The following is a 20,274-nucleotide window of genomic DNA, read 5'->3' as shown; positions in this document are numbered from 1 at the left end:
CTGGGGTTTCTCTGGTTGCAAATTCATAATTTGGATTGGAAATCTGTGTCTGTGGTGAGTTGGGGTTGTCGGTGTGCCCTTAGTGAGGCTCCGGTTTTTTCCACCTCTCCTCAGTCGCATGATGTTCCTGACTATTTGGCGGACTTTTATGATGTATCTAGTGAGAATGAGTCTGCGTCTTTGCCTCCTCATAGGAGTTATGACTGTGCAATTGAACTGAGCCCGTGGTGTAAATTTCCCAAGGGTCGGCTCTTCAATTTATCTATACCCGAGCACGAGGCTATGCGATCCTATATTAAGGAGGCGTTGGAGAAGGGCCATATTAGACCATCCTCTTCACCCTTAGGTGCTGTTTTTTTTTTTCGTGGCCAAAAAGGATGGTTCATTAAGGCCTTGTATTGATTATCGTGCCCTCAACAAAATTACTATTAAATATCAGTATCCGTTACCCCTGATTTCGGATCTATTCTTCAGAGTTAAAGGTGCTTGCTGGTTTACCAAGCTTGACCTCAGGGGGGCGTATAATCTTATCCGCATTAAGCATGGGGATGAATGGAAGACGGCGTTTAATACTCCGGAGGGACATTTTGAGTACCTGGTGATGCCTTTTGGGCTCACTAATGCCCCTTCTGTCTTCCAGTGCTTCATGAACGACATTTTCCGAGACTTTGTGGATACATTTTTGATTATCTATCTGGATGATATTTTGATCTTCTCTAAGGATTGGGATTCTCATGTGGAACATGTTCGGACTGTATTCCTGATCCTGAGGGAGAGTTCCCTGTATGTCAAAGGATCGAAATGCCTTTTTGGGGTACAGAGGATTTCATTTTTGGGTTTTATTTTGTCTCCGTCAACTATTGAAATGGACCCGGCCAAGGTACAGGCCATTTATGATTGGGTTCAGCCCACTTCTTTGAAGGCCCTCCAGAAGTTTTTGGGTTTTGCTAATTTTTATCGGAAATTTATAGCAAAATTTTCTAGTATTGCCAAGCCATTGACTGATCTGACTAAGAAGGACCGTGCTGATGTGTTGAATTGGTCTCCGGAGGCTGTTTCTTCCTTTCAGGAGCTGAAGCGAAGATTCACTTCTGCCCCGGTTTTGCGGCAACCTGATGTCTCACTCCCGTTCCAGGTAGAGGTGGCCGCTTCTGAGATTGGTGCAGGAGCTGTTTTGTCCCAAAAGGATCCTGTAACATCTAAAATGAATCCCTGTGCTTTCTTTTCCCGAAAGTTCTCTCCATCTGAACGTAACTATGATGTGGGGAATCGGGAACTGTTAGCCATGAAATGGGCATTTGAGGAGTGGAGACATTGGTTGGAGGGAGCTAAACATCAAGTCGTGGTCCTCACTGACCACGAGAATTTGATTTACCTGGAGTCGGACAAACGCTTGAACCCTAGACAGGCAAGGTGGGCCTTGTTTTCTACACGTTTTGATTTTGTGGTCTCTTTTCTTCCTGGCACTAAGAATGTCAAGGCTGACGCTCTCTCTAGGAGCTTCTTTGCTGATTCTCCTGTGGTGACCAAGCCTGCTACCATCTTAGGCAAAGGGGTAGTTCTTTCTGCCATCTCGCCCGATTTGAGACGTGCTCTGGAAGAGTTCCAGGAGGACAAACCTGACCGTTGTCCCAGTGGAAAGTTGTATGTTCCTGACCAGTGGAAGAAGAGAGTGATGTCTGAAGTTCATTGCTCTGCATTGGCTGGTCATCCAGGTATTTTTGGTACTAGAGATCTAGTGAGTCGGTCTTTTTGGTGGCCCGCCTTGTCTCGTGATGTCAGGAATTTTGTGCAGTCCTGTGGGACTTGCTCCCGGTCTAAACCTTGTTCTCTGTATCACCCTGAATGCACCACCTCCCTCTGTATCACCCTGATTGAGCCCCTCTCCCCCTTTAACACCCTGACTGCACCACCTCCTTCTGTATCACCCTGACTGCGCCACCTCCCTCTGTTTCACCCTGACTGCGCCACCTCCCTCTGTATCACCCTGACTGCGCCACCTCCCTCTGTATCACCCTGCTGTTTCACCCTGACTGCGCCACCTCCCTCTGTATCACCCTGACTGCGCCACCTCCCTCTGTATCACCCTGACTGCGCCACCTCCTTCTGTATCACCCTGACTGCGCCACCTCCCTCTGTATCACCCTGACTGTGTACTATATCTGTTCTATTGAGGGCAGAGTAAAGTACTGCAGTGCACAGGCGCCGGAAAAGGTCAGAGAGGTCCGGTGCCTGCGCACTGCAGTATTCTGCTCTTCCCTCAACAGGGCAGAGAAAGTACACCTGCGCAGGAGCCGAGGGAGAAGCAAGGAGGAGGACATCATTGTATGAAGATGGGGATGCGCCGGACCGGACCTCGACACCCATCGGACCGGACTGAACGCCAGGGTGAGTATAATCTAACTATTTTTTCTTATCTTTCATGTTACATCTGGGGCTTATCTACAGCATTACAGAATGCATTACAAAATGCTGTAGATAAGCCCCTGATGGGATGGTGGTGTCGGCAGCTGATAGGGCTAAAATGGGGTGACAGATCCCCTTTAAAACTGCATCGGTCAATTCCCACCGTGGATTTTCTCAGCGTATAGATGAGATGAGATGTCATAAAATCCCCTCCACTACACTGGTGCTATAACACATTGGCCTAGTGGTTAATAAACACCAGGGAACATTTATCATTGAGTTTGAACCAAAATGTGGGCGCCAACCCCTGCTATAGCATTAAGACGTGTACTACCTTATGTTATACCCTGATATTAGCGTGTTATATCGCACAGTTGGTGGCCTTGTATTTATTTCTGTCATGCCTGCGCCGCCGGTACCGGTGCCGCCTGTCAGGTCGGGGCCGGAGTCACCTATCTCACCAGGTCCCGCTCTTCCTGCTGCTGCTCCCAGGGTTCCCCCTCAGATCCCCGCTTACCGCTCTGGCCGCCGCGCGACACCCTCAGCCTCCTGACCTGCAGCCCTGGGGATTCAGCACGAGGGTTCCTCTTCCTGTCCTGCTCCAGGTATGCGCCTTAGGCCTCGGGCGCGCGCCCTTCTCCTCACTTAACCCCTTCTGCACCACCCCTGTAGAGCGATCACCAATCAAGCTCCAGCACAGGGTATATCAGGCGGCTCCTCCCTCATGGAGGCGCCTGATTATCGCGTGCTTTCCGTACGGTACACTGGCCCCGTCTGGTCACTCTGGTCGCTCCTGACTCCGGTCGCTCCTGACTCCTGTCGCTCCTGACTCCTGTCGCCCCTGACTCCTGTCGCTCCTGACTCCGGTTACTCCTGACTCCGGTCGCTCCTGACTCCGGTTGCCCATGACTCCAGTCGCTCCTGACTCCGATCTCTCCTGACTCCAGCCTCTCCTGACTCCAGCCTCTCCTGACTCCAGTCTCTCCTAACTCCAGTCTCTCCTGACTCCAGTCACTCCTGACTTCAGTCGCTCTGCCTTGTCTGTCTCACCCGCACCTGAGCCACCCCTCTTGGTATCAGCTGTCACGGTATTCGACTCCTTCGGGCCTGCTCCTAATGGTCCCTTTATAGGGGTCGGCACCAGGGCTGTGGAGTCGGAGTCGTGGAGTCGGAGTCGGTGCTCATTTTGGTGGAGTCGGAGTTGGAGTCGGTATAAAATGGACCGACTCCGACTCCTAAAATATATAGAATAAATTGGGTACAGTAGTTCAATGCAGAATGTGCTGAATATTTTTTCATAGGAATATGGGAAAGTTATGAAATGTCCTATAAATGACTGTTCTATTCCTGATCTAAGGCTACATTCACACACAGCGTTTTTCCTGCGTTTTTTGAGATACGTTTTTCAGTTGCAAAAGCAGGTCAGCTTTTTAAAAAACCGCATCACCTGAAAGGTTTTTGAGCTCATAGATAATGTTTTCAATAGCAAAAGCAGATTAGAAATCTGCTCTATCTATCCATTTATCCATATCTGTCTATCCATATCATATCTGTACCAAAAAGAATGAAAGCCGGATAGTACACAGACTAACACTCCTTTTTTTTTAGCACCAGTCAGGTACACCTCATAGCTGCCCAAAAGGACGCCCAGGACAGGCATTGCTCGTCTTTAGTAAAGGTACTGTCACACTTAGCGATATCGCTAGCAATATCGCTATAACTTGTGACGTTATAGCGATATTGCTAGCAATATCGCTGTGTGTGATACTTACCCACAACCGGCTCCCCCGCTGGTTATCGCTGATCGCGCGAGAACGTCCAGAACTGTTTCTCATCGTCAGCTTCCTGCGGCGCTTCCTGTGGAGAGACGAGCGATGAGCGTGGAGCCGGGCGGGAAGACGTCAGGATCGCCTAGTGTGACAGGTAAGTAGCGACCCCCGACCGCTACGATGTCGCTGGTGAGATCTGCCTGTGTGGCAGCTCACTAGCGACCACTTAGCGATGCACCTGCGATCCTGACCGCGTCATATCGCTGGTCGGGATTGCTGGTGCATCGCTAAGTGTGACAGTACCTTAACACATCAACATCAATTGATAGTTGGAATAAATAGACTGCATTCATCACCACATCTTCTTAAGGTGCAGGCTTTATTTTCAAGTGAAGGGGTGTGAAGTATGAGGTTCTGCAGCACCTGTGAGGTGTGCAGTATGAAATTCTGCGGAACAGTATGAGGTTCTGCCCCCTCCCCCCCGGTTTGATCCTGGCTACGCCCATAGTGTGAATGTAGCCTGAGGATCTAGGCTTTATCTTAGCCGAGATAAGTCATAGTGTGTGTTTATGTGTGTGTGTGTGTATATATATATATATATATATATATATACACACACATACAGTATATATATATATATATATATATACACACACACACAGTACAGACCAAAAGTTTGGACTCACCTTCTCAATCAAACAAAGCGTTTCCTTTATTTTCATGACTATGAAAATTGTAGATTCACTCTGAAGGCATCAAAACTATGAATTAACACATGTGGAATTATATAATTAACAAAAAAGTGTGAAACAACTGAAAATACTGTATGTCTTATATTCTTGGTTCTTCAAAGTAGCCACCTTTTGCTTTGATTTCTGCTTTGCGCACTCTTGGCATTCTCTTGATGAGCTTCAAGAGGTAGTCACCGGAAATGGTTTTCACTTCACAGGTGTGCCCTGTCAGATTTAATAAGTGGGATTTCTTGCCTTATAGATGAGGTTGGGACCATCAGTTGTGTTGTGGAGAAGTCTGGTGGATACACAGGTGATAGTCCTACTGAATAGACTGTTAGAATTTGTATTATGGCAAGAAAAAAGCAGCGGAGTAAAGAAAAACGAGTGGCCATCATTACTTTAGGAAATGAAGGTCAGTCAGTCCGAAAAATTGGGAAAACTTTGAAAGTGTCCCCAAGTGCATTGGCAAAAACCATCAAGCGCTACAAAGAAACTGGCTCACATGAGGACCGCCCCAGGAAAGGAAGACCAAGAGTCACCTCTGCTGCGGAGGATAAGTTCATCCGACTCACCAGTCTCAGAAATCGCAGGTTAACAGCAGCTCAGATTAGAGACCAGGTCAATGCCACACAGAGTTCTAGCAGCAGACACATCTCTACAACAACTGTTAAGAGGAGACTTTGTGCAGCAGGTCTTCAAGGTAAAATAGCTGCTAGGAAACCACTGCTAAGGAGAGGCAACAAGCAGAAGAGACTTGCTTGGGCTAAAGAACACAAGGAATGGACATTAGACCAGTGGAAACCTGTGCTTTGGTCTGATGAGTCCAAATTTGAGATCTTTGGTTCCAACCACCATGTCTTTGTGCGACGCAGAAAAGGTGAACGGATAGACTCTACATACCTGGTTCCCACCGTGAAGCATCGAGGAGGATGTGTGATGGTGTGGGGGTGCTTTGCTGGTGACACTGTTGGAGATTTATTCAAAATTGAAGGCATACAGAACCAGCATGGCTATCACAGCATCTTGCAGCGGCATGCTATTCCATCCGGTTTGTGTTTAGTTGGACCATCATTTATTTTTCAACAGGACAATGACCTCAAACTCACCTCCAGGCTGTGTAAGGGCTATTTGACCAAGAAGGAGAGTGATGGGGTGCTACGCCAGATGACCTGGCCTCCACAGTCACCAGACCTGAACCCAATCGAGATGGTTTGGGGTGAGCTGGACCGCAGAGTGAAGGCAAAAGGGCCAACAAGTGCTAAGCATCTCTGGGAACTCCTTCAAGACTGTTGGAAGACCATTTCCACTGACTACCTCTTGAAGCTCATCAAGAGAATGCCAAGAGTGTGCAAAGCAGTAATCAAAGCAAAAGGTGGCTACTTTGAAGAACCTAGAATATAAGACATATTTTCAGTTGTTTCATACTTTTTTGTTAATTATATAATTCCACATGTGTTAATTCATTGTTTTGATGCCTTCAGAGTGAATCTACAATTTTCATAGTCATGAAAATAAAGAAAACTCTTTGAATGAGACGGTGTGTTCAAACTTTGGTCTGTATCGTATATATGTAATCGATATTAGACAGTGTATTACATAGTTACAATTTATTACAGTTTTTTGTGTTCTAAAGTTGTATTCCAATAAATAGATATTATGTTCTATCTAAATATCTTGATTATTGGATCATAGAAATGATCCAATAAATTTTTCACTTAAATATAAGCAATATATTGGGAGTCGGAGTCGGTATAAGGGAAATTGAGGAGTCGGAGTCGGAGTCGCAGGTTTGGCTTACCGACTCCACAGCCCTGGTCGGCACCACCTGGCCAGCTCACCCCAGGGATCCCGGTACCTTGACCCAGAGGGTCCACTCTTGCTACTCATAACAGTATAATCAGGCCATGGACCCCTAATGGATGCATAAAGCATGTGGGAACATGATGCGGGGAACCTGGTTATGGTAAAAACTTTTGGCTGTGTCACACAGGGATAGATTAGGTTAATGTGTTGAGGCGGTAGGCCAGTCTGAATAAATGAGTTTTCAGGGCACGCTTAAAATTGTGGGGATTGGGGACTAATCGTATTGACCTGGGAAGTGCATTCCAAAGAATTGGCGCAGCACGTGTATAGTCTTGGAGATGGGAGTGGGAGGTTCTGATTATTGTGGATGCTAACCTCAGGTGATCAGCAGAACGGAGGGCGCGGGTAGGATGGTATACTGAAACAAGGGAGGAGATGTAGGGTGGTGCTGAGCCATGAAGAGCTTTGTGGGTGAGGGTAATAAGTTTGTACTGGATTCTGGAGTGGATGGGTAGCCAGTGTAATGACTGGCACAAGGTAGAGGCATCGGTGTAACGATTGGCGAGGAATATGATCCTGACAGCAGCATTCAAGACAGATTGGAGGGGGGAGAGTTTGGTAAGAGGGAGACCGATTAGAAGAGAGTTACAATAGTCGAGATGAGAATGAATAAGAGAAACAGTAAGAGTTTTTGCAGAGTCAAAAGTAAGAAAAGGTCGAATTCTAGAAATGTTTTTGAGGTGCAGATAACAAGAGCGAGCCAGTGATTGGATGTGGGGGACAAAGGAAAGCTCGGAGTCAAGTATGTCCCCAAGACAGCGGGCATGTTGCTGGGGAGTAATAGTGGAACCACACACGCCCTGGCTCAGGTCGCATGAGCCAGTCCTTGCTTGGCGCTTCGGGGAAGTTCTCAGCTGGGGTCAATCTTGCCAAGAACGTTGTCTGCTGCCTGTTACCCGTACCAGTCTACACCAAGTGCCTGCGGACCTTCCAGGGCTTCCCGTGGCCTACCATTCATTTGTGGATGTCTTCAACAAGAAGGAAGCTGAGACCCTTCCAATCGAGCTAGTTCCTGGAGCTACTCCTCCCAGGGAAGAATATACCCGTTGTCACCTGCAGAAACCTCAGCCATGTCGGAATACATCCAGGAAAATTTGGCCAGGGGCTTTATCCGGAAGTTGTCTTCTCCAGCAGGGGCTGGGTTTTTCTTTGTTCGTACGAAGGATGGATCCCTTCGACCTTGCATTGACTACCGAGGCTTAAATAACATCACGGTCAAGAATAGGTATCCTCTACCACTTATCCCCGAACTGTTTGACCGCCTGCATGGTGACCGGATCTTTACCAAACTGGATCTACGGGGGGGCCTACAATTTGGTCCGAATACGTGCCGGAGATGAGTGGAAGACCGCCTTCAACATGCGGGATGGCCATTATGAATATTTGGTCAAGCCCTTTGGACTTTGTAACGCCCCAGCGGTCTTTCAAGAATTTGTTAACGACGTCTTCCGGGATCTTCTATACTTGTGCCTCGTGGTGTACTTAGATGACATCCTCATCTTTTCACCAGACCTGTCCTCTCATAGGAAGAGTGTTCGCCTGGTCTTGCAACCCCTGCGGGAGAAGCATGAACAATCTCAAGGCTACAAGTCCATCTCCAAAGACCTGAATGTTCCTGTGTCTACCGTGCGCAGTGTCATCAAGAAGCTTAAAGCCCATGGCACTGTGGCTAACCTCCCTAGATGTGGATGGAAAATAAAAATTGAAAAGAGATTTCAACGTAAGATTGTGCGGATGTTGGATAAAGAACCTCGACTAACATCCAAACAAGTTCAAGCTGCCCTGCAGTCCGAGGGTACAACAGTGTCAACCCGTACTATCCGTCGGCGTCTGAATGAAAAGGGACTGTATGGTAGGAGACCCAGGAAGACCCCACTTCTTACCCCAAGACATAAAAAAGCCAGGCTGGAGTTTGCCAAAACTTACCTGAAAAAGCCTAAAACATTTTGGAAGAATGTTCTCTGGTCAGATGAGACAAAAGTAGAGCTTTTTGGGCAAAGGCATCAACATAGAGTTTACAGGAGAAAAAAAGAGGTATTCAAAGAAAAGAACACGGCCCTTACAGTCAAACATGGCTGAGGTTCCCTGATGTTTTGGGGTTGCTTTGCTGCCTCTGGCACTGGACTGCTTGACCGTGTGCATGGCATTATGAAGTCTGAAGACTACCAACAAATTTTGCAGCATAATGTAGGGCCCAGTGTGAGAAAGCTGGGTCTCCCTCAGAGGTCATGGGTCTTCCAGCAGGACAATGACCCAAAACACACTTCAAAAAGCACTAGAAAATGGTTTGAGAGAAAGCACTGGAGACTTCTAAGGTGGCCAGCAATGAGTCCAGACCTGAATCCCATAGAACACCTGTGGAGAGATCTAAAAATGGCAGTTTGGAGAAGGCACCCTTCTAATATCAGGGACCTGGAGCAGTTTGCCAAAGAAGAATGGTGTAAAATTCCAGCAGAGCATTGTAAGAAACTCATTGATGGTTACCGGAAGCGGTTGGTCGCAGTTATTTTGGCTAAAGGTTGTGCAACCAAGTATTAGACTGAGGGTGCCAATACTTTTGTCTGGCCCATTTTTGGAGTTTTGTGTGAAATGATCAATGTTTTGCTTTTTGCTTCATTCTCTTTTGTGTTTTTTCATTTAAGACAAATTAAATGAAGATACTAATACCAAAGAATTTGTGTTTGCAATCATTTTCAGGAAGAAACTGAGTATTATCTGACAGAATTGCAGGGGTGTCAATGCTTTTGGCCACAACTGTATCTATCTATCTATTTATCTATCTATCTATCCATCTCTATATCTATCTCTATCTCTATCTATATCTCTCTATCTATATCTATCTTTATATCTCTCTATCTCTTTACTATATCTATCTAAATCTATCTCTATATCTCTCGATCTATCTCTATATCTATCTCTATATGTAAGATAGAGACAGATAGATATAGATAGAGATAGATATAGATAGATAAACAGATAGATAGATAGATAGATATGGAGATATATAGATAGATATAGAGAGAGATATAGATATAGATAGATATAGATATAGATAGATAGATAGCTAGATAGATAGATAGATAGATACAGAGATAGAGCGATAGATATAGATAGAGATATTAAGATAGATATAGAGATAGATAGAAAGATAGACAGATATAGAGATAGATATAGATATAGAGAAAGATATAGAAATAGATAGATATAGAGAGAGATAGATAGATAGATAGATAGATAGATAGGGGATAAATAGATAGATCTATGGATAGATGATAGATATAAAGATAATAGATATGGATAGATATAGATATAGATAGGTATAGAGATAGACAGATATTGTGGGGATGTGACTCGCTTAGGTGCAGCGGGAGACAAATGTGAGACAGGTTCTTCAACAGTGCATGCGGTTTATTCACGTCATAAACGCACAAGGCAGCGTAACGCCAAAAAGTAGCCTTTAGCTCAGGCAAAATAACACAAAATGTCCGTGGTTGAGGACTCAGAGCAGGAGTCTCAGTACACATGGGAGGCTTAGGCTACTTTCACACATCAGGTTTTCGGCGTCAGGCGCGATCCGGCGTCGTGCCGGAGCGCCGGATCTGGCAAATATTTCATAAAACCGGATGTGACGGATCCGTTTTTCTGCCGGATCCGTCTTGTTCTTGACAGACAAAACCGGATCCGTCTCATCCGGTTCATCCGTTTTTCGATCCGTTTTTCGACGGATTACGCCGGATCCGGTTTTTAAAAACACCCCTTGTGGCCTTCCGAACGGGATTGGCTACTGGAAAACTATATATAGCGTGTTCCTACAGCCCTTCTTTGACAGGTTGTAGAGGAGAAAGTGCAGGTTGGAGAGAAGAGCAAGTTACTGACGAAGATGGATGTTGTCATTGGAAATATTTTGAAGAATTTGGCGGATTTTACAGCGGAGGCGAATCATTTGAGGGTGATTGTTCTGGAGAAGGAGAGAGCGAGACAGCAGCGCATCAGGCATCGTAGACGACGTTTGTGGATCCACCCCATCACAGCCAAGAGAATGACGCGTGGGGTCTATTCTACACTCTGCATGGACCTTCGACGAAACCCGGATAAATTTTTTGGATATGTTCGGATGAAAATGGAGAATTTTGATTACTTGGTGGAGCGCATTGCACACCTCATAAGAAAAGCAGACACCTATTGCCGCTTCTCTGTTTCACCCGCAGAGCGTCTGATGGTGACTTTAAGGTAAGCCACATTTATTGGATATGCTCGCATCAGAGCACACTTTCACTGCAATCTGGTTGGTGGTAGTTTGTATCTCCAAGTGTTATAGCTGAGTTTTGGTATGTAATGCTGTGATTTAAAACTAATTGATTGTTTTTTAATTCCCCACAGATTTCTTGCAACTGGAGAATCCCTTTCGTCACTGCATTTCCAGTACAGACTCGGGATTTCCACCATATCTGGAATAGTGAAGTACACATGTCGTGCACTGTGGGACTCCTTAGCTGAAGATTTTTTACCAGAGCCCACAACAGAGAGGTGGATTGAAATTTCAGAAAAGTTTCAACAGATATGTCAGTTTCCCAACTGCTTGGGCGCTGTGGACGGGAAACATATCCGCATTGTAAAGCCAGCCGGATCGGGATCGGAATATTTCAATTACAAGAAATATTTTTCAATTGTCCTCATGGCCATCGCTGACACGGAATACAAATTTATTGCTGTTGATATTGGGGCCTATGGCAGCTCCAATGACTCTCAAGTTTTCAAACTGTCTGCCATGGGGCGTAAACTGTATGGAAACACCTTCCAGTTCCCACCCCCTAGACCGCTGCCGCAAACATCTGGTCCACCTATGCCATTTGTCTGTGTAGGGGATGAAGCCTTCCAGCTGTCAGAACACCTTTTGAAACCGTACGGTAGCAGAGGATTGTCAAGAACAAAACGCATTTTTAATTACCGCCTCACAAGAGCAAGAAGAATGGTTGAATGTACCTTTGGTATTCTGACAGCCAAATGGCGGGTCCTATTGACTGCGATCAACCTCAAGACAGAAACTGTGGACGAGGTGATCAAAGCTTGCGTGGTACTCCACAATTTTGTTATCTGCAAGGAACCCACTTCCATTGAGTACACCTCTGAAGAAACCACCTTGCAAGATTACCATGACATTACCACTAGAAGTTCTGTGACGGTTTCAGTAATGAGGGACAATTTTGCACTATACTTTATGTCACCTCAAGGCAGAGTACACTGGCAGGATGACAGAGTGTGAAAGATTTGTGCCCTTAACCAAAATTGTGTACCTTCTGTACCAACAGTATATACCTTTGCCAACCAAAGTTGGCTATCTTGTCATGGTCTTACTATTTTTAGCTTTAGGCCACAGGTGTGTACCTGGTTGTGTTTTATGCAAAGTATTTCACCTTTTAACAAAAGTTGTGTACATTGTTAGGAAATCACCAACAATAAACACAACTTTTTAGGTGAAATACTTTGCTTCAAACACAACCAGGAACACAACTGTGGCAAAAAGCTAAAATTTACCCAAAGTTATATACCTAGTTTTGAATACCATTTTACCTTTTAAATACCCTGTATTTAACCTTTTTGGCCGCAGAAAGAAATGACAGACAACCAGTGTAAAATAATTTAACTTTTATTGAAAAATGTTTTTTTAGTAAACTGTTTTCAAATTTTAATAAACTTTTTTAATAAAGCTTTGAAACCATAAAACTGGTCATTTTTATTAAAATACACACATATTATAAATCTGTGTAGTGTGGGGTGGAAATACTGCTGGAGGGGCTGCGGGACACTTCGACACTGGGAGTGTGGAGAGAGGACTGGGATCGTGGTGGGGAAGGAACAGTTAGAGGTGAAGGTGTGGAAAAAGCTACAGAATGGGTGGACATGTGGGAGGCAGAAGAGGTGGTGGGCGGTGGAGTGGAGGGTTGGGCAGGGACTGTAGGAACAGATGATGTTGATGGCAAGTTGTATGGGGAAGGAGTTTGTTATGAGGCAGGTTGCTGGAAGTGGGGAGATGTCTGGTACTGGGGAGGTTGCTGGTACTGGGGAGGTTGCTGGTACTGGGGAGGTTGCTGGTACTGGGGAGGTGGATGGTATGTAATAGGAGGGGGAGGATGGAAAGTGGTTGGAGGGGGTGCAGGTGGAGGAACTACTGGGGTGGGAAGAGGAGGTTGGGAGGTAACGTGCTGGAGAGCACCGTGGCATGAATGCATTACATGCATCTGCTGGGTAGGAGATAGCGTTTCCATGCGCTCCACAACAGACCTGAAAAAGGTGTGGTTTGGCGAAGATCTTGCTTCTGAATGCATGGTTTGCAGAAGTGTCTTCACCTCCAGAATGCTGGAGTTGATCTGCTGAAAGCCTGCGGAGATTTGCTCTGACAAGACTTTTAGACAGTTCTGGAAAGATGCATTCAGATGCAAGAACTCTGGCGCATAAGTCTTTTCCTGACCCCTCTGCCGCTGCCGCCCAGTACCCGCAGGTGTACTAGAGGTGGCAGGGGCAGAAGGGTGGGGTAAAGGGAAAGCGATCTCCTCACCAGCAGCTTCATGTAATGTAGGCGACCACGATGCTCCTGTGCTGGTGGATGGGACAGAGGGGTCGAATGTGTGGGAAGGCTGTGAAGGTGCAGATGTACCGGGGCGGTCGAAGTGTCCCTCGGTGCCGGTCTCCTCAGGGATCGCCTCAGAAGGGTCCAACCGTGCAGGCTCCCGAGTGCTGCTCACCGTGCTGTGGAATAAAGAGAAAAAAAAACAATTAAAAAAGTGACATGGCATGGCCCTGGCTGAAAAAAAATTGTTACATCTAAACATTTTTTTTTCACATGTGGTGTGTAATATTTACCTTCTGGTGACCATTGTATCCCGGAGGAACGACAGGGTTGTGCGTACTTGTACTTGCTCCGGCGTCCTCCAGATCCACTCGGGGCCCGCATCTCTTTATTGAACTCCTTCTTGAAACGATCCCTCACAGACCGCCACCGCTTCACAATTCTGTCCCCTGAAACGAGAAAGGAGTGGTTAGTATACAACATCAGTGTTTCCCAAACTCCAGTCCTCATGGTCCCCAGGGGTCATGTTTTCAGGATTTCCATAGTAAATAGAAATCCTGAACACATGATCCGTGGGGACCACGAGGACTGGAGTTCGGGAAACACTGGTTTACATCAAGCAACCGGTACTGTATATACTTACGCTCTTTAATCTGGGCCCGAGCATCGAGGTCCTCCCAGCGGTCCACAAGGAGCGAACAGATTTCCTCCCAGAGTCGTCGGGTAACGATCAGGTCAGCGTGGCGGCGGTCAGCCATATTCCAGAGCGGCTCCCTTTCTCTGACGAGATCGATGAGGTGGTCCACATCGATTCCTCCATCCTCACCGTCAGAGTCGGGAGCACGCTGTGAAGGCTGTTAAAGAAAAAGACAAAAATAACATAATTAGCCTCCACAAAAGAAATGAAATAAAAAGTGCAAAAAAACAAAGCAAAAATATTTATACTTACACGCTGGTGACCGCCGCGTTGCTGTCGCCGACGACCCTGGGAGGCACTGCGAGGACCTCTTGGCTGAGCACCAGACTGGGAAGACTAGAGAAGAAAACAAAAAATGTTATGTCTTTGGATGTAGGCATTTGTTTACTGTGTGTGGTCTGCAGAACATTGTTTTCTATGTGTTGTGTGTAGTGTGATGTTGTGTTTCTGCGTTTGATGCAAAAAACTTACCAATTGTGAGCCCACTCCAGGTGTCTGTCCACCCCTTCCTTCTTCTTCTGGGAGCTCCTCTTCATCTTGTGATTCCTGTTTTGAAATAAAAGGCAATGAATAGACATATATTACAGAGATGATGGATTTTGGAAATAAAAACTTACCGTCAAACGCTGACGATGAGAGGGAGGGCTCGCAGAAGAAGATGTGCTGTCTTCCTGCTGGCCAGACTCCATACCTGTGGGTGGTGTTACAGCTGCTGCCAGTGCTGCCAGTGCTGCTGCTGCTGCTGCATCTCTTGGGCGGCTGTTGAATAAAGAGAAACAAAGGGCCAATGAATATCTTGATATTCCATGGCCCTAGTTTGGAGGAATGGGGGATTTGATAATTACCGTCTCTCATCTGCTGCTGGACTCCCCTCCTCAGCATGTTCCATTTGCTGCTCCATTTGGGGTGGTGGTGGTGCTGATGGTGCTGCAGTGGTCTCCTGCCTTCTCCTGCGCCTGGTTCCTGTCTTGGGTGGCATGTTGGGTGTGGCTGAGGGTCCCACTGTCTTGCTTTTATATATGTGTCTTGTGGGCAGAGCTACTGAGCATGCTCAGACCAAAAAAAACGGATCCGGCGCATTGCGGCGCTCATATGCTTTCATTGTGTGAAAAAGCCGGACGCGCCGGATTCGGCGTGTCCGGCTTTTTCGCCGGAGACAAAAAACGTTACAGTAGCCGTTTTTTCCAGATGCCGGATTGCGACACATTGCCGGATCCGGCGAAAACCGGATGAAACACATGGCCATCCGGCGCAATCCGGCGCAAATGCAAGTCAATGGGGGGGAAACCGGATCCGGCATTGCATTTCGCCGGATCCGGTTTTTGTCAAAAGCGCCGGATCGCGCCTGACGGCGAAAACCTGATGTGTGAAAGAGGCCTTAGTCCTCCCCACACACAACTCCCTGGTTCAGGAGCAGGCCACATTATAAGGCTGTAGCCACACCCACGAACCCAGCAGCTGACTGGTCACCTGACTGTGACCTCACCACAGGTCCTTCAAACAACAACAATAACCATATCTGGTATGCTTTACTTATGCCTTACATTATAGAGACAAGCCATTTATGAGGCACATATCTCCCATCGATTACACGACCCTTAGCCCTGCCACAATAGATATAGATAGACTATCTATATCTATCTATCTCTATCTCTATATCTATCTCTGCATCTATTCTCTGTATCTATCTATCTATCTATCTATCTATCCATCTATCTACCTCTATATCTCTCTATGCAAAAAAACATGCGCTAAGAACCCTCGCTTTTGTAAGTACATCTTGCTGAGGGACAGAGCGTTTGGAAGTTTTTATTTCCATTGACATTATATGTCTTGGCATTCACAGGGTGCTGCTGTGCTTTTTTTTATATTTTTTTTATATATCCATATCTCTCTATCTATATCTATCTCTATACTATATCTATCTAAATCTATCTCTATATCTATCTCTATATCTATCTCTATATGTAAGATAGAGACATATAGATATAGAGATAGATAGATAGATATAGATAGATATACAGTACAGATAGAAATAGATAGATAGATAGATAGATATGGAGATAGATATAGAGTGAGATATAGATAGATAGATATAGAGATAAATAGATATAAAGATAGGGAGATATAGAGATAGATAGATATAGAGATAGATGGAGATAGAGATAGGTAGATATAGATAGAGATATAAAAAAACCCCACAATACTCACCTCTCCTCCTCGCTCCCACGCTGATCCCGGCTTCAGACTCAGGAGCTGTCCCATCTGCCAGACACATAGCGGGTGCACGATGGTGACGTCATCGCTCACCGGCTGTGAGTCAGGAGCAGAGCGGACTGTTGGGAGAGTCTCTCTCTTCCACTGCAATTGAGGGCGGCGCCAGCTGCCTAGGTTGGGGGGTGGGGCAACGGGGAGTGGAGACAGAGAGTGAAATGATATTCACTGCTTCGCAGTGATTATTTATTTCTCTTTAGTAACGGGGACAGGGGCTCCTGCCTCCTGACACCCACTGCTGCTCCGCTGGCACGGGCCCCCATAGCAGCTGTGTGGCATTGGCTGGGGGCCCCTGGAGCAGTGGGGGCCCTAGGCAACTACTGGCCCTGTATGCCAGCAGGTGCCAGGGCCCACCAGATGCCAGGGCCCACCGGAGAATCCTCCGGTTCTCCGGTGGGCCAGTCCGACGTTGGTACTGTGTGGTGCTGGGCTGTATATACCGTGCGGGGCTGGGCTGTATATACCGTGCGGGGCTGGCCTGTATATACTGTGCGGGGCTGGGCTGTATATACTGTGTGGGGATGGTCTGTATATACCGTGCGGTAAAGAGCCACAAACACTTTGTAAATTAATAAAATAATGAATTTATTGGAGTATTTCTAACAAATTAAGGAAAGAGAAATGTATAAATATACACATTTGCGCACTAGATTTGATGCTGCTAAGTAACTGCACCTTAAAATATTCGCAGTATTTCTCACGGCAGGCCTTCGCATCATCCCTGTTTCTTCCTTTTGTGAGCGCTTGAAGTCCTGGTATTGCGGGATCATTCTCACGCCAGCCACCTAGAAGTACTTGACCATTTGTCTGGTCAACACAGTCCACAAAGCCAGGCGGACTGTAATCGATAGCATCGCGCCGCCGCAGGAAATTGTGCAGTACACAACAGGCCATAATGACCAAGTCTATGGATTCCAACTTTAGGTTTATGGGTGTGTGGAAAATTTGGAAGCGGCTGGCCATGATGCCAAACGCATTCTCAACAACCCTTCGTGCCCTCGACAAACGGTAATTAAATATCCATGTTTGTTCCGTAACACTTTTTTGGGGGGACGGTTTGAGAAGGTTGGCATGAAGCGGGAAGGCTTCATCACCGACAAAAACAAAGTTAAGGTTGGCGGTTGTCTCTGAGTTGGGAGGCAAGTTCAGGTCACAGTTGTTTAATCGCTCTCCATAACGTGTGTGTTCTAAAACTCCCCCATCTGAAACACTGCCGTTCATGCCAACATCAACATTTATGAACTCATAGTTGGCATTAACAAGGGCCATCAGGATTACACTGAAATAGCCCTTATAGGATCCGCTTTTCGGCGGTTGGGTGATCCTCACATGTTTTCCATCCAAAGCCCCACCACAGTTTGGGAACTGCCAAAGCCGCTCAAAATCTGAGGCAATACTTTTCCAGTCCGCCTCCGTTTTTGGAAACTGAATGTAGCTCCGTAGACTTTGGACAATGGCATTGCATGTTTCTGGAATCAAAGTGCTGAGCAGCGACAAAGAAACGGCAGAAGAAAACTGCAAATCTTGGAGTGATCGTCCGGTGGCCAGGAATCTCAGCGTCACGGCCAATCTTTCGTCTACCAGCCCAGCAGCTCGCATTGCTGTATTTTTCCTTTCAACTAATGGCGTCACCCTGGCAAGTAAAAATTTGAAAGATTCCTCAGACATCCGCAGATAGTTCCTGAAATCCTGAGGATTCTTCTCCTGCAGTTCTCTTATGAGCTGCATGTGTGAGAATTTGGACCTCTTCACCAGCCATTCTCTGGTCCACATGTGCCGCTTTCTTTTGGACCGCCTCTCTTGCATCTGTGCCTCTTCATGTTGCCGAGCACCCTCCAACAGCAAAGCAGCAGCCACTACAGCACGCTCCGCGTCATTCATGATATTAAAACTGCAAAATAAAAAAAAAGGTTAGACAATTTTGAAAAAAGAGCTTAAAATGTATAAAGCCACAAAATATCAACAATGGGGGCTGGCGCGGTCTGAAAACTAATATGGCTGCCCAGGCCAGTGCATATGGACACAATGTACATACAAAAGGTAAAATTGAGTTGGAATTGCAGATACATGATCGCTGAGCAATACAAGTATAACGCTTTAAAATAGCAACAATGGGGGCGGGCGCGGTATGAAAACTAAAATGGCTGCCCAGACAACTGCGTATGGACAAAATGTATATACAAATGGTGAAATTGCAGATCTTGGATCGCAGAGCTAGAAAAGTGAATGCTTATCAATAGAGACAATGGGGGTGGACGAGTCAAGAACAAAATAAGGGGAAAACTAAAAAAAGGGAACGCTACTTTCGGTCCAATTGAAAAACATACCTGGCAGACAGAGCAGTCCTTTGATGAATTAAATGAATCCACGAATAACAGCGCACTTGCGATTCACACAGGGATGCTGAAGCAACCGCGGTGTGAAATCCATTCAAATATGAACGCTATGGCGACTCACACAGGAACGCAGAAGGCAAACTGGTTAATACCATCCACTGCACAGGAACAAAGAATGGAAGGAGGCGCTACAGCGTTGTTTTTTATAACTACGTCGCCCAATTTCACACATTGGGAGCGCTGTAAACATCAATAGGGGCAGAGGAGGCGTGGCCAGTAACATAGCTAAGTCACGCCTGCATCACTGAGCTCTGCGTCGCTAACAAGGTCGCTCATCGTTTTAAAGTTTCAAACACAGTGATGAGTGCTGTCCAGCGGGACGCCAGCGATGGAAAAATGGACCAGCTTATTCGAGCACGATCAGCGATAGCCAGCGGGGGGGGGGCGGTCGCCGCTACATTTCACACGTAGCGAGATCGCTAGCGAGATCGCTGTTGCGTCACATTACCGGTGACGCATGAGCGATATCGCTAGCGATCTCGCTATGTGTGAAATGTAGCGGCGACCTACAAGAGAGACACTGTAGAAGGCGGTGTGGATGTGGAGGGACATGCAGCCATGAGGTTTCATTCATGCATTTTGTGCTGGGGTTGGGTCTTTGGAATGCCATTAGTGGTATGGTGAAAGGGGGAAAGGAACCGTCTGGGAGGGTTACCTCCCCTCATCTGGTAAATGGTGAAGAATAATCAGTGGTCTTTACTGGGCCAAGGACTCAGCAGTAAAATTGTATGGGGCATGATTCAGTAGGAGAGCCCTGGAATCGGCGCGTTGCTGCTGAGGGCAAAGAGGAGCAGCTGATGGCACCATGGTTTTATTTATGAATTAGCTTCCAAAGACCCCTTTCCTTATATCAAGTCAAGTTTATTAAAATATGGTAATAATATATTAATAGGGACCACGATTTATCCATATCCACAGTTGTCTGTCATCATTGTTAAAGGGGAGGGCAAGGTTAAAAGTGAGACAAAAAAGAGAAGGTGGGAGTAAATTAGGTGGTGTGGAAGAGGTCGAAAGGTTAGCCTTTCCTCAGTCAAGCAATTGGCAGTCTAAAAATGGACAGGCCTAATCAACATCTCCCCTATCTGTTGGTTCATACACATTAGATTGTTTGCCAAATCTGTCTATATAGCTTGTTCGCACAATGATGTGTATGGAGGTCTTAAGGCTACGTTCCCACGATGAGCTTTTTGTGAGTTTTTGATGTTGCAAATTTTCTGCACCCATTAAGAAAAAAAGGTTACTTGCATTTTTGTAATAATACATAGCGTAGAAAAAATCACCAAAAACTCTTTGTGGGAACATACACTTACACATTTTGGACATTCTACATAATAGGTGTTTAGTTCCAATTATCATCTATTTCCTCATTTGTTGTTCAAATGTTGGGATTCTCAATACTTGCAGGTAACTAAATACTATGCTTGGGAAAGGCTCACACTTGGAGCCAAAACGTTGCCATTTTAGGCTATTAAATATCACTTTTTTCACCTTTAAACTGGCGTGCTGCCTCCATTTTTTGTCTTCTAAATACTATGCAGGCATACTACCGTAAAAACAATTGCAGTAA

The 20,274-nt window shown here is 46.0% G+C and overlaps 1 long non-coding RNA gene across 1 annotated transcript; it reads right to left on the bottom strand.

Moving 5' to 3' along the window:
• Positions 1-12,403: 12,403 nt before the first annotated feature.
• Positions 12,404-13,753, bottom strand: LOC141092520 (uncharacterized). Its single transcript, XR_012232816.1, has 2 exons — positions 13,634-13,753; positions 12,404-13,519 (listed from the first exon to the last, which is right to left on the bottom strand). It is a non-coding gene; the product is annotated as an uncharacterized lncRNA (long non-coding RNA).
• Positions 13,754-20,274: the final 6,521 nt, after the last annotated feature.

This window comes from Dendrobates tinctorius, unplaced genomic scaffold, assembly GCF_039654945.1.
Source record: "Dendrobates tinctorius isolate UK_male_01 unplaced genomic scaffold, ASM3965494v1 ptg000060l, whole genome shotgun sequence".
NCBI lineage: Eukaryota > Metazoa > Chordata > Amphibia > Anura > Dendrobatidae > Dendrobates > Dendrobates tinctorius.
Note: the sequence above shows the minus strand (reverse complement) of the source record. Positions and strands in the feature narration are given on the sequence as shown.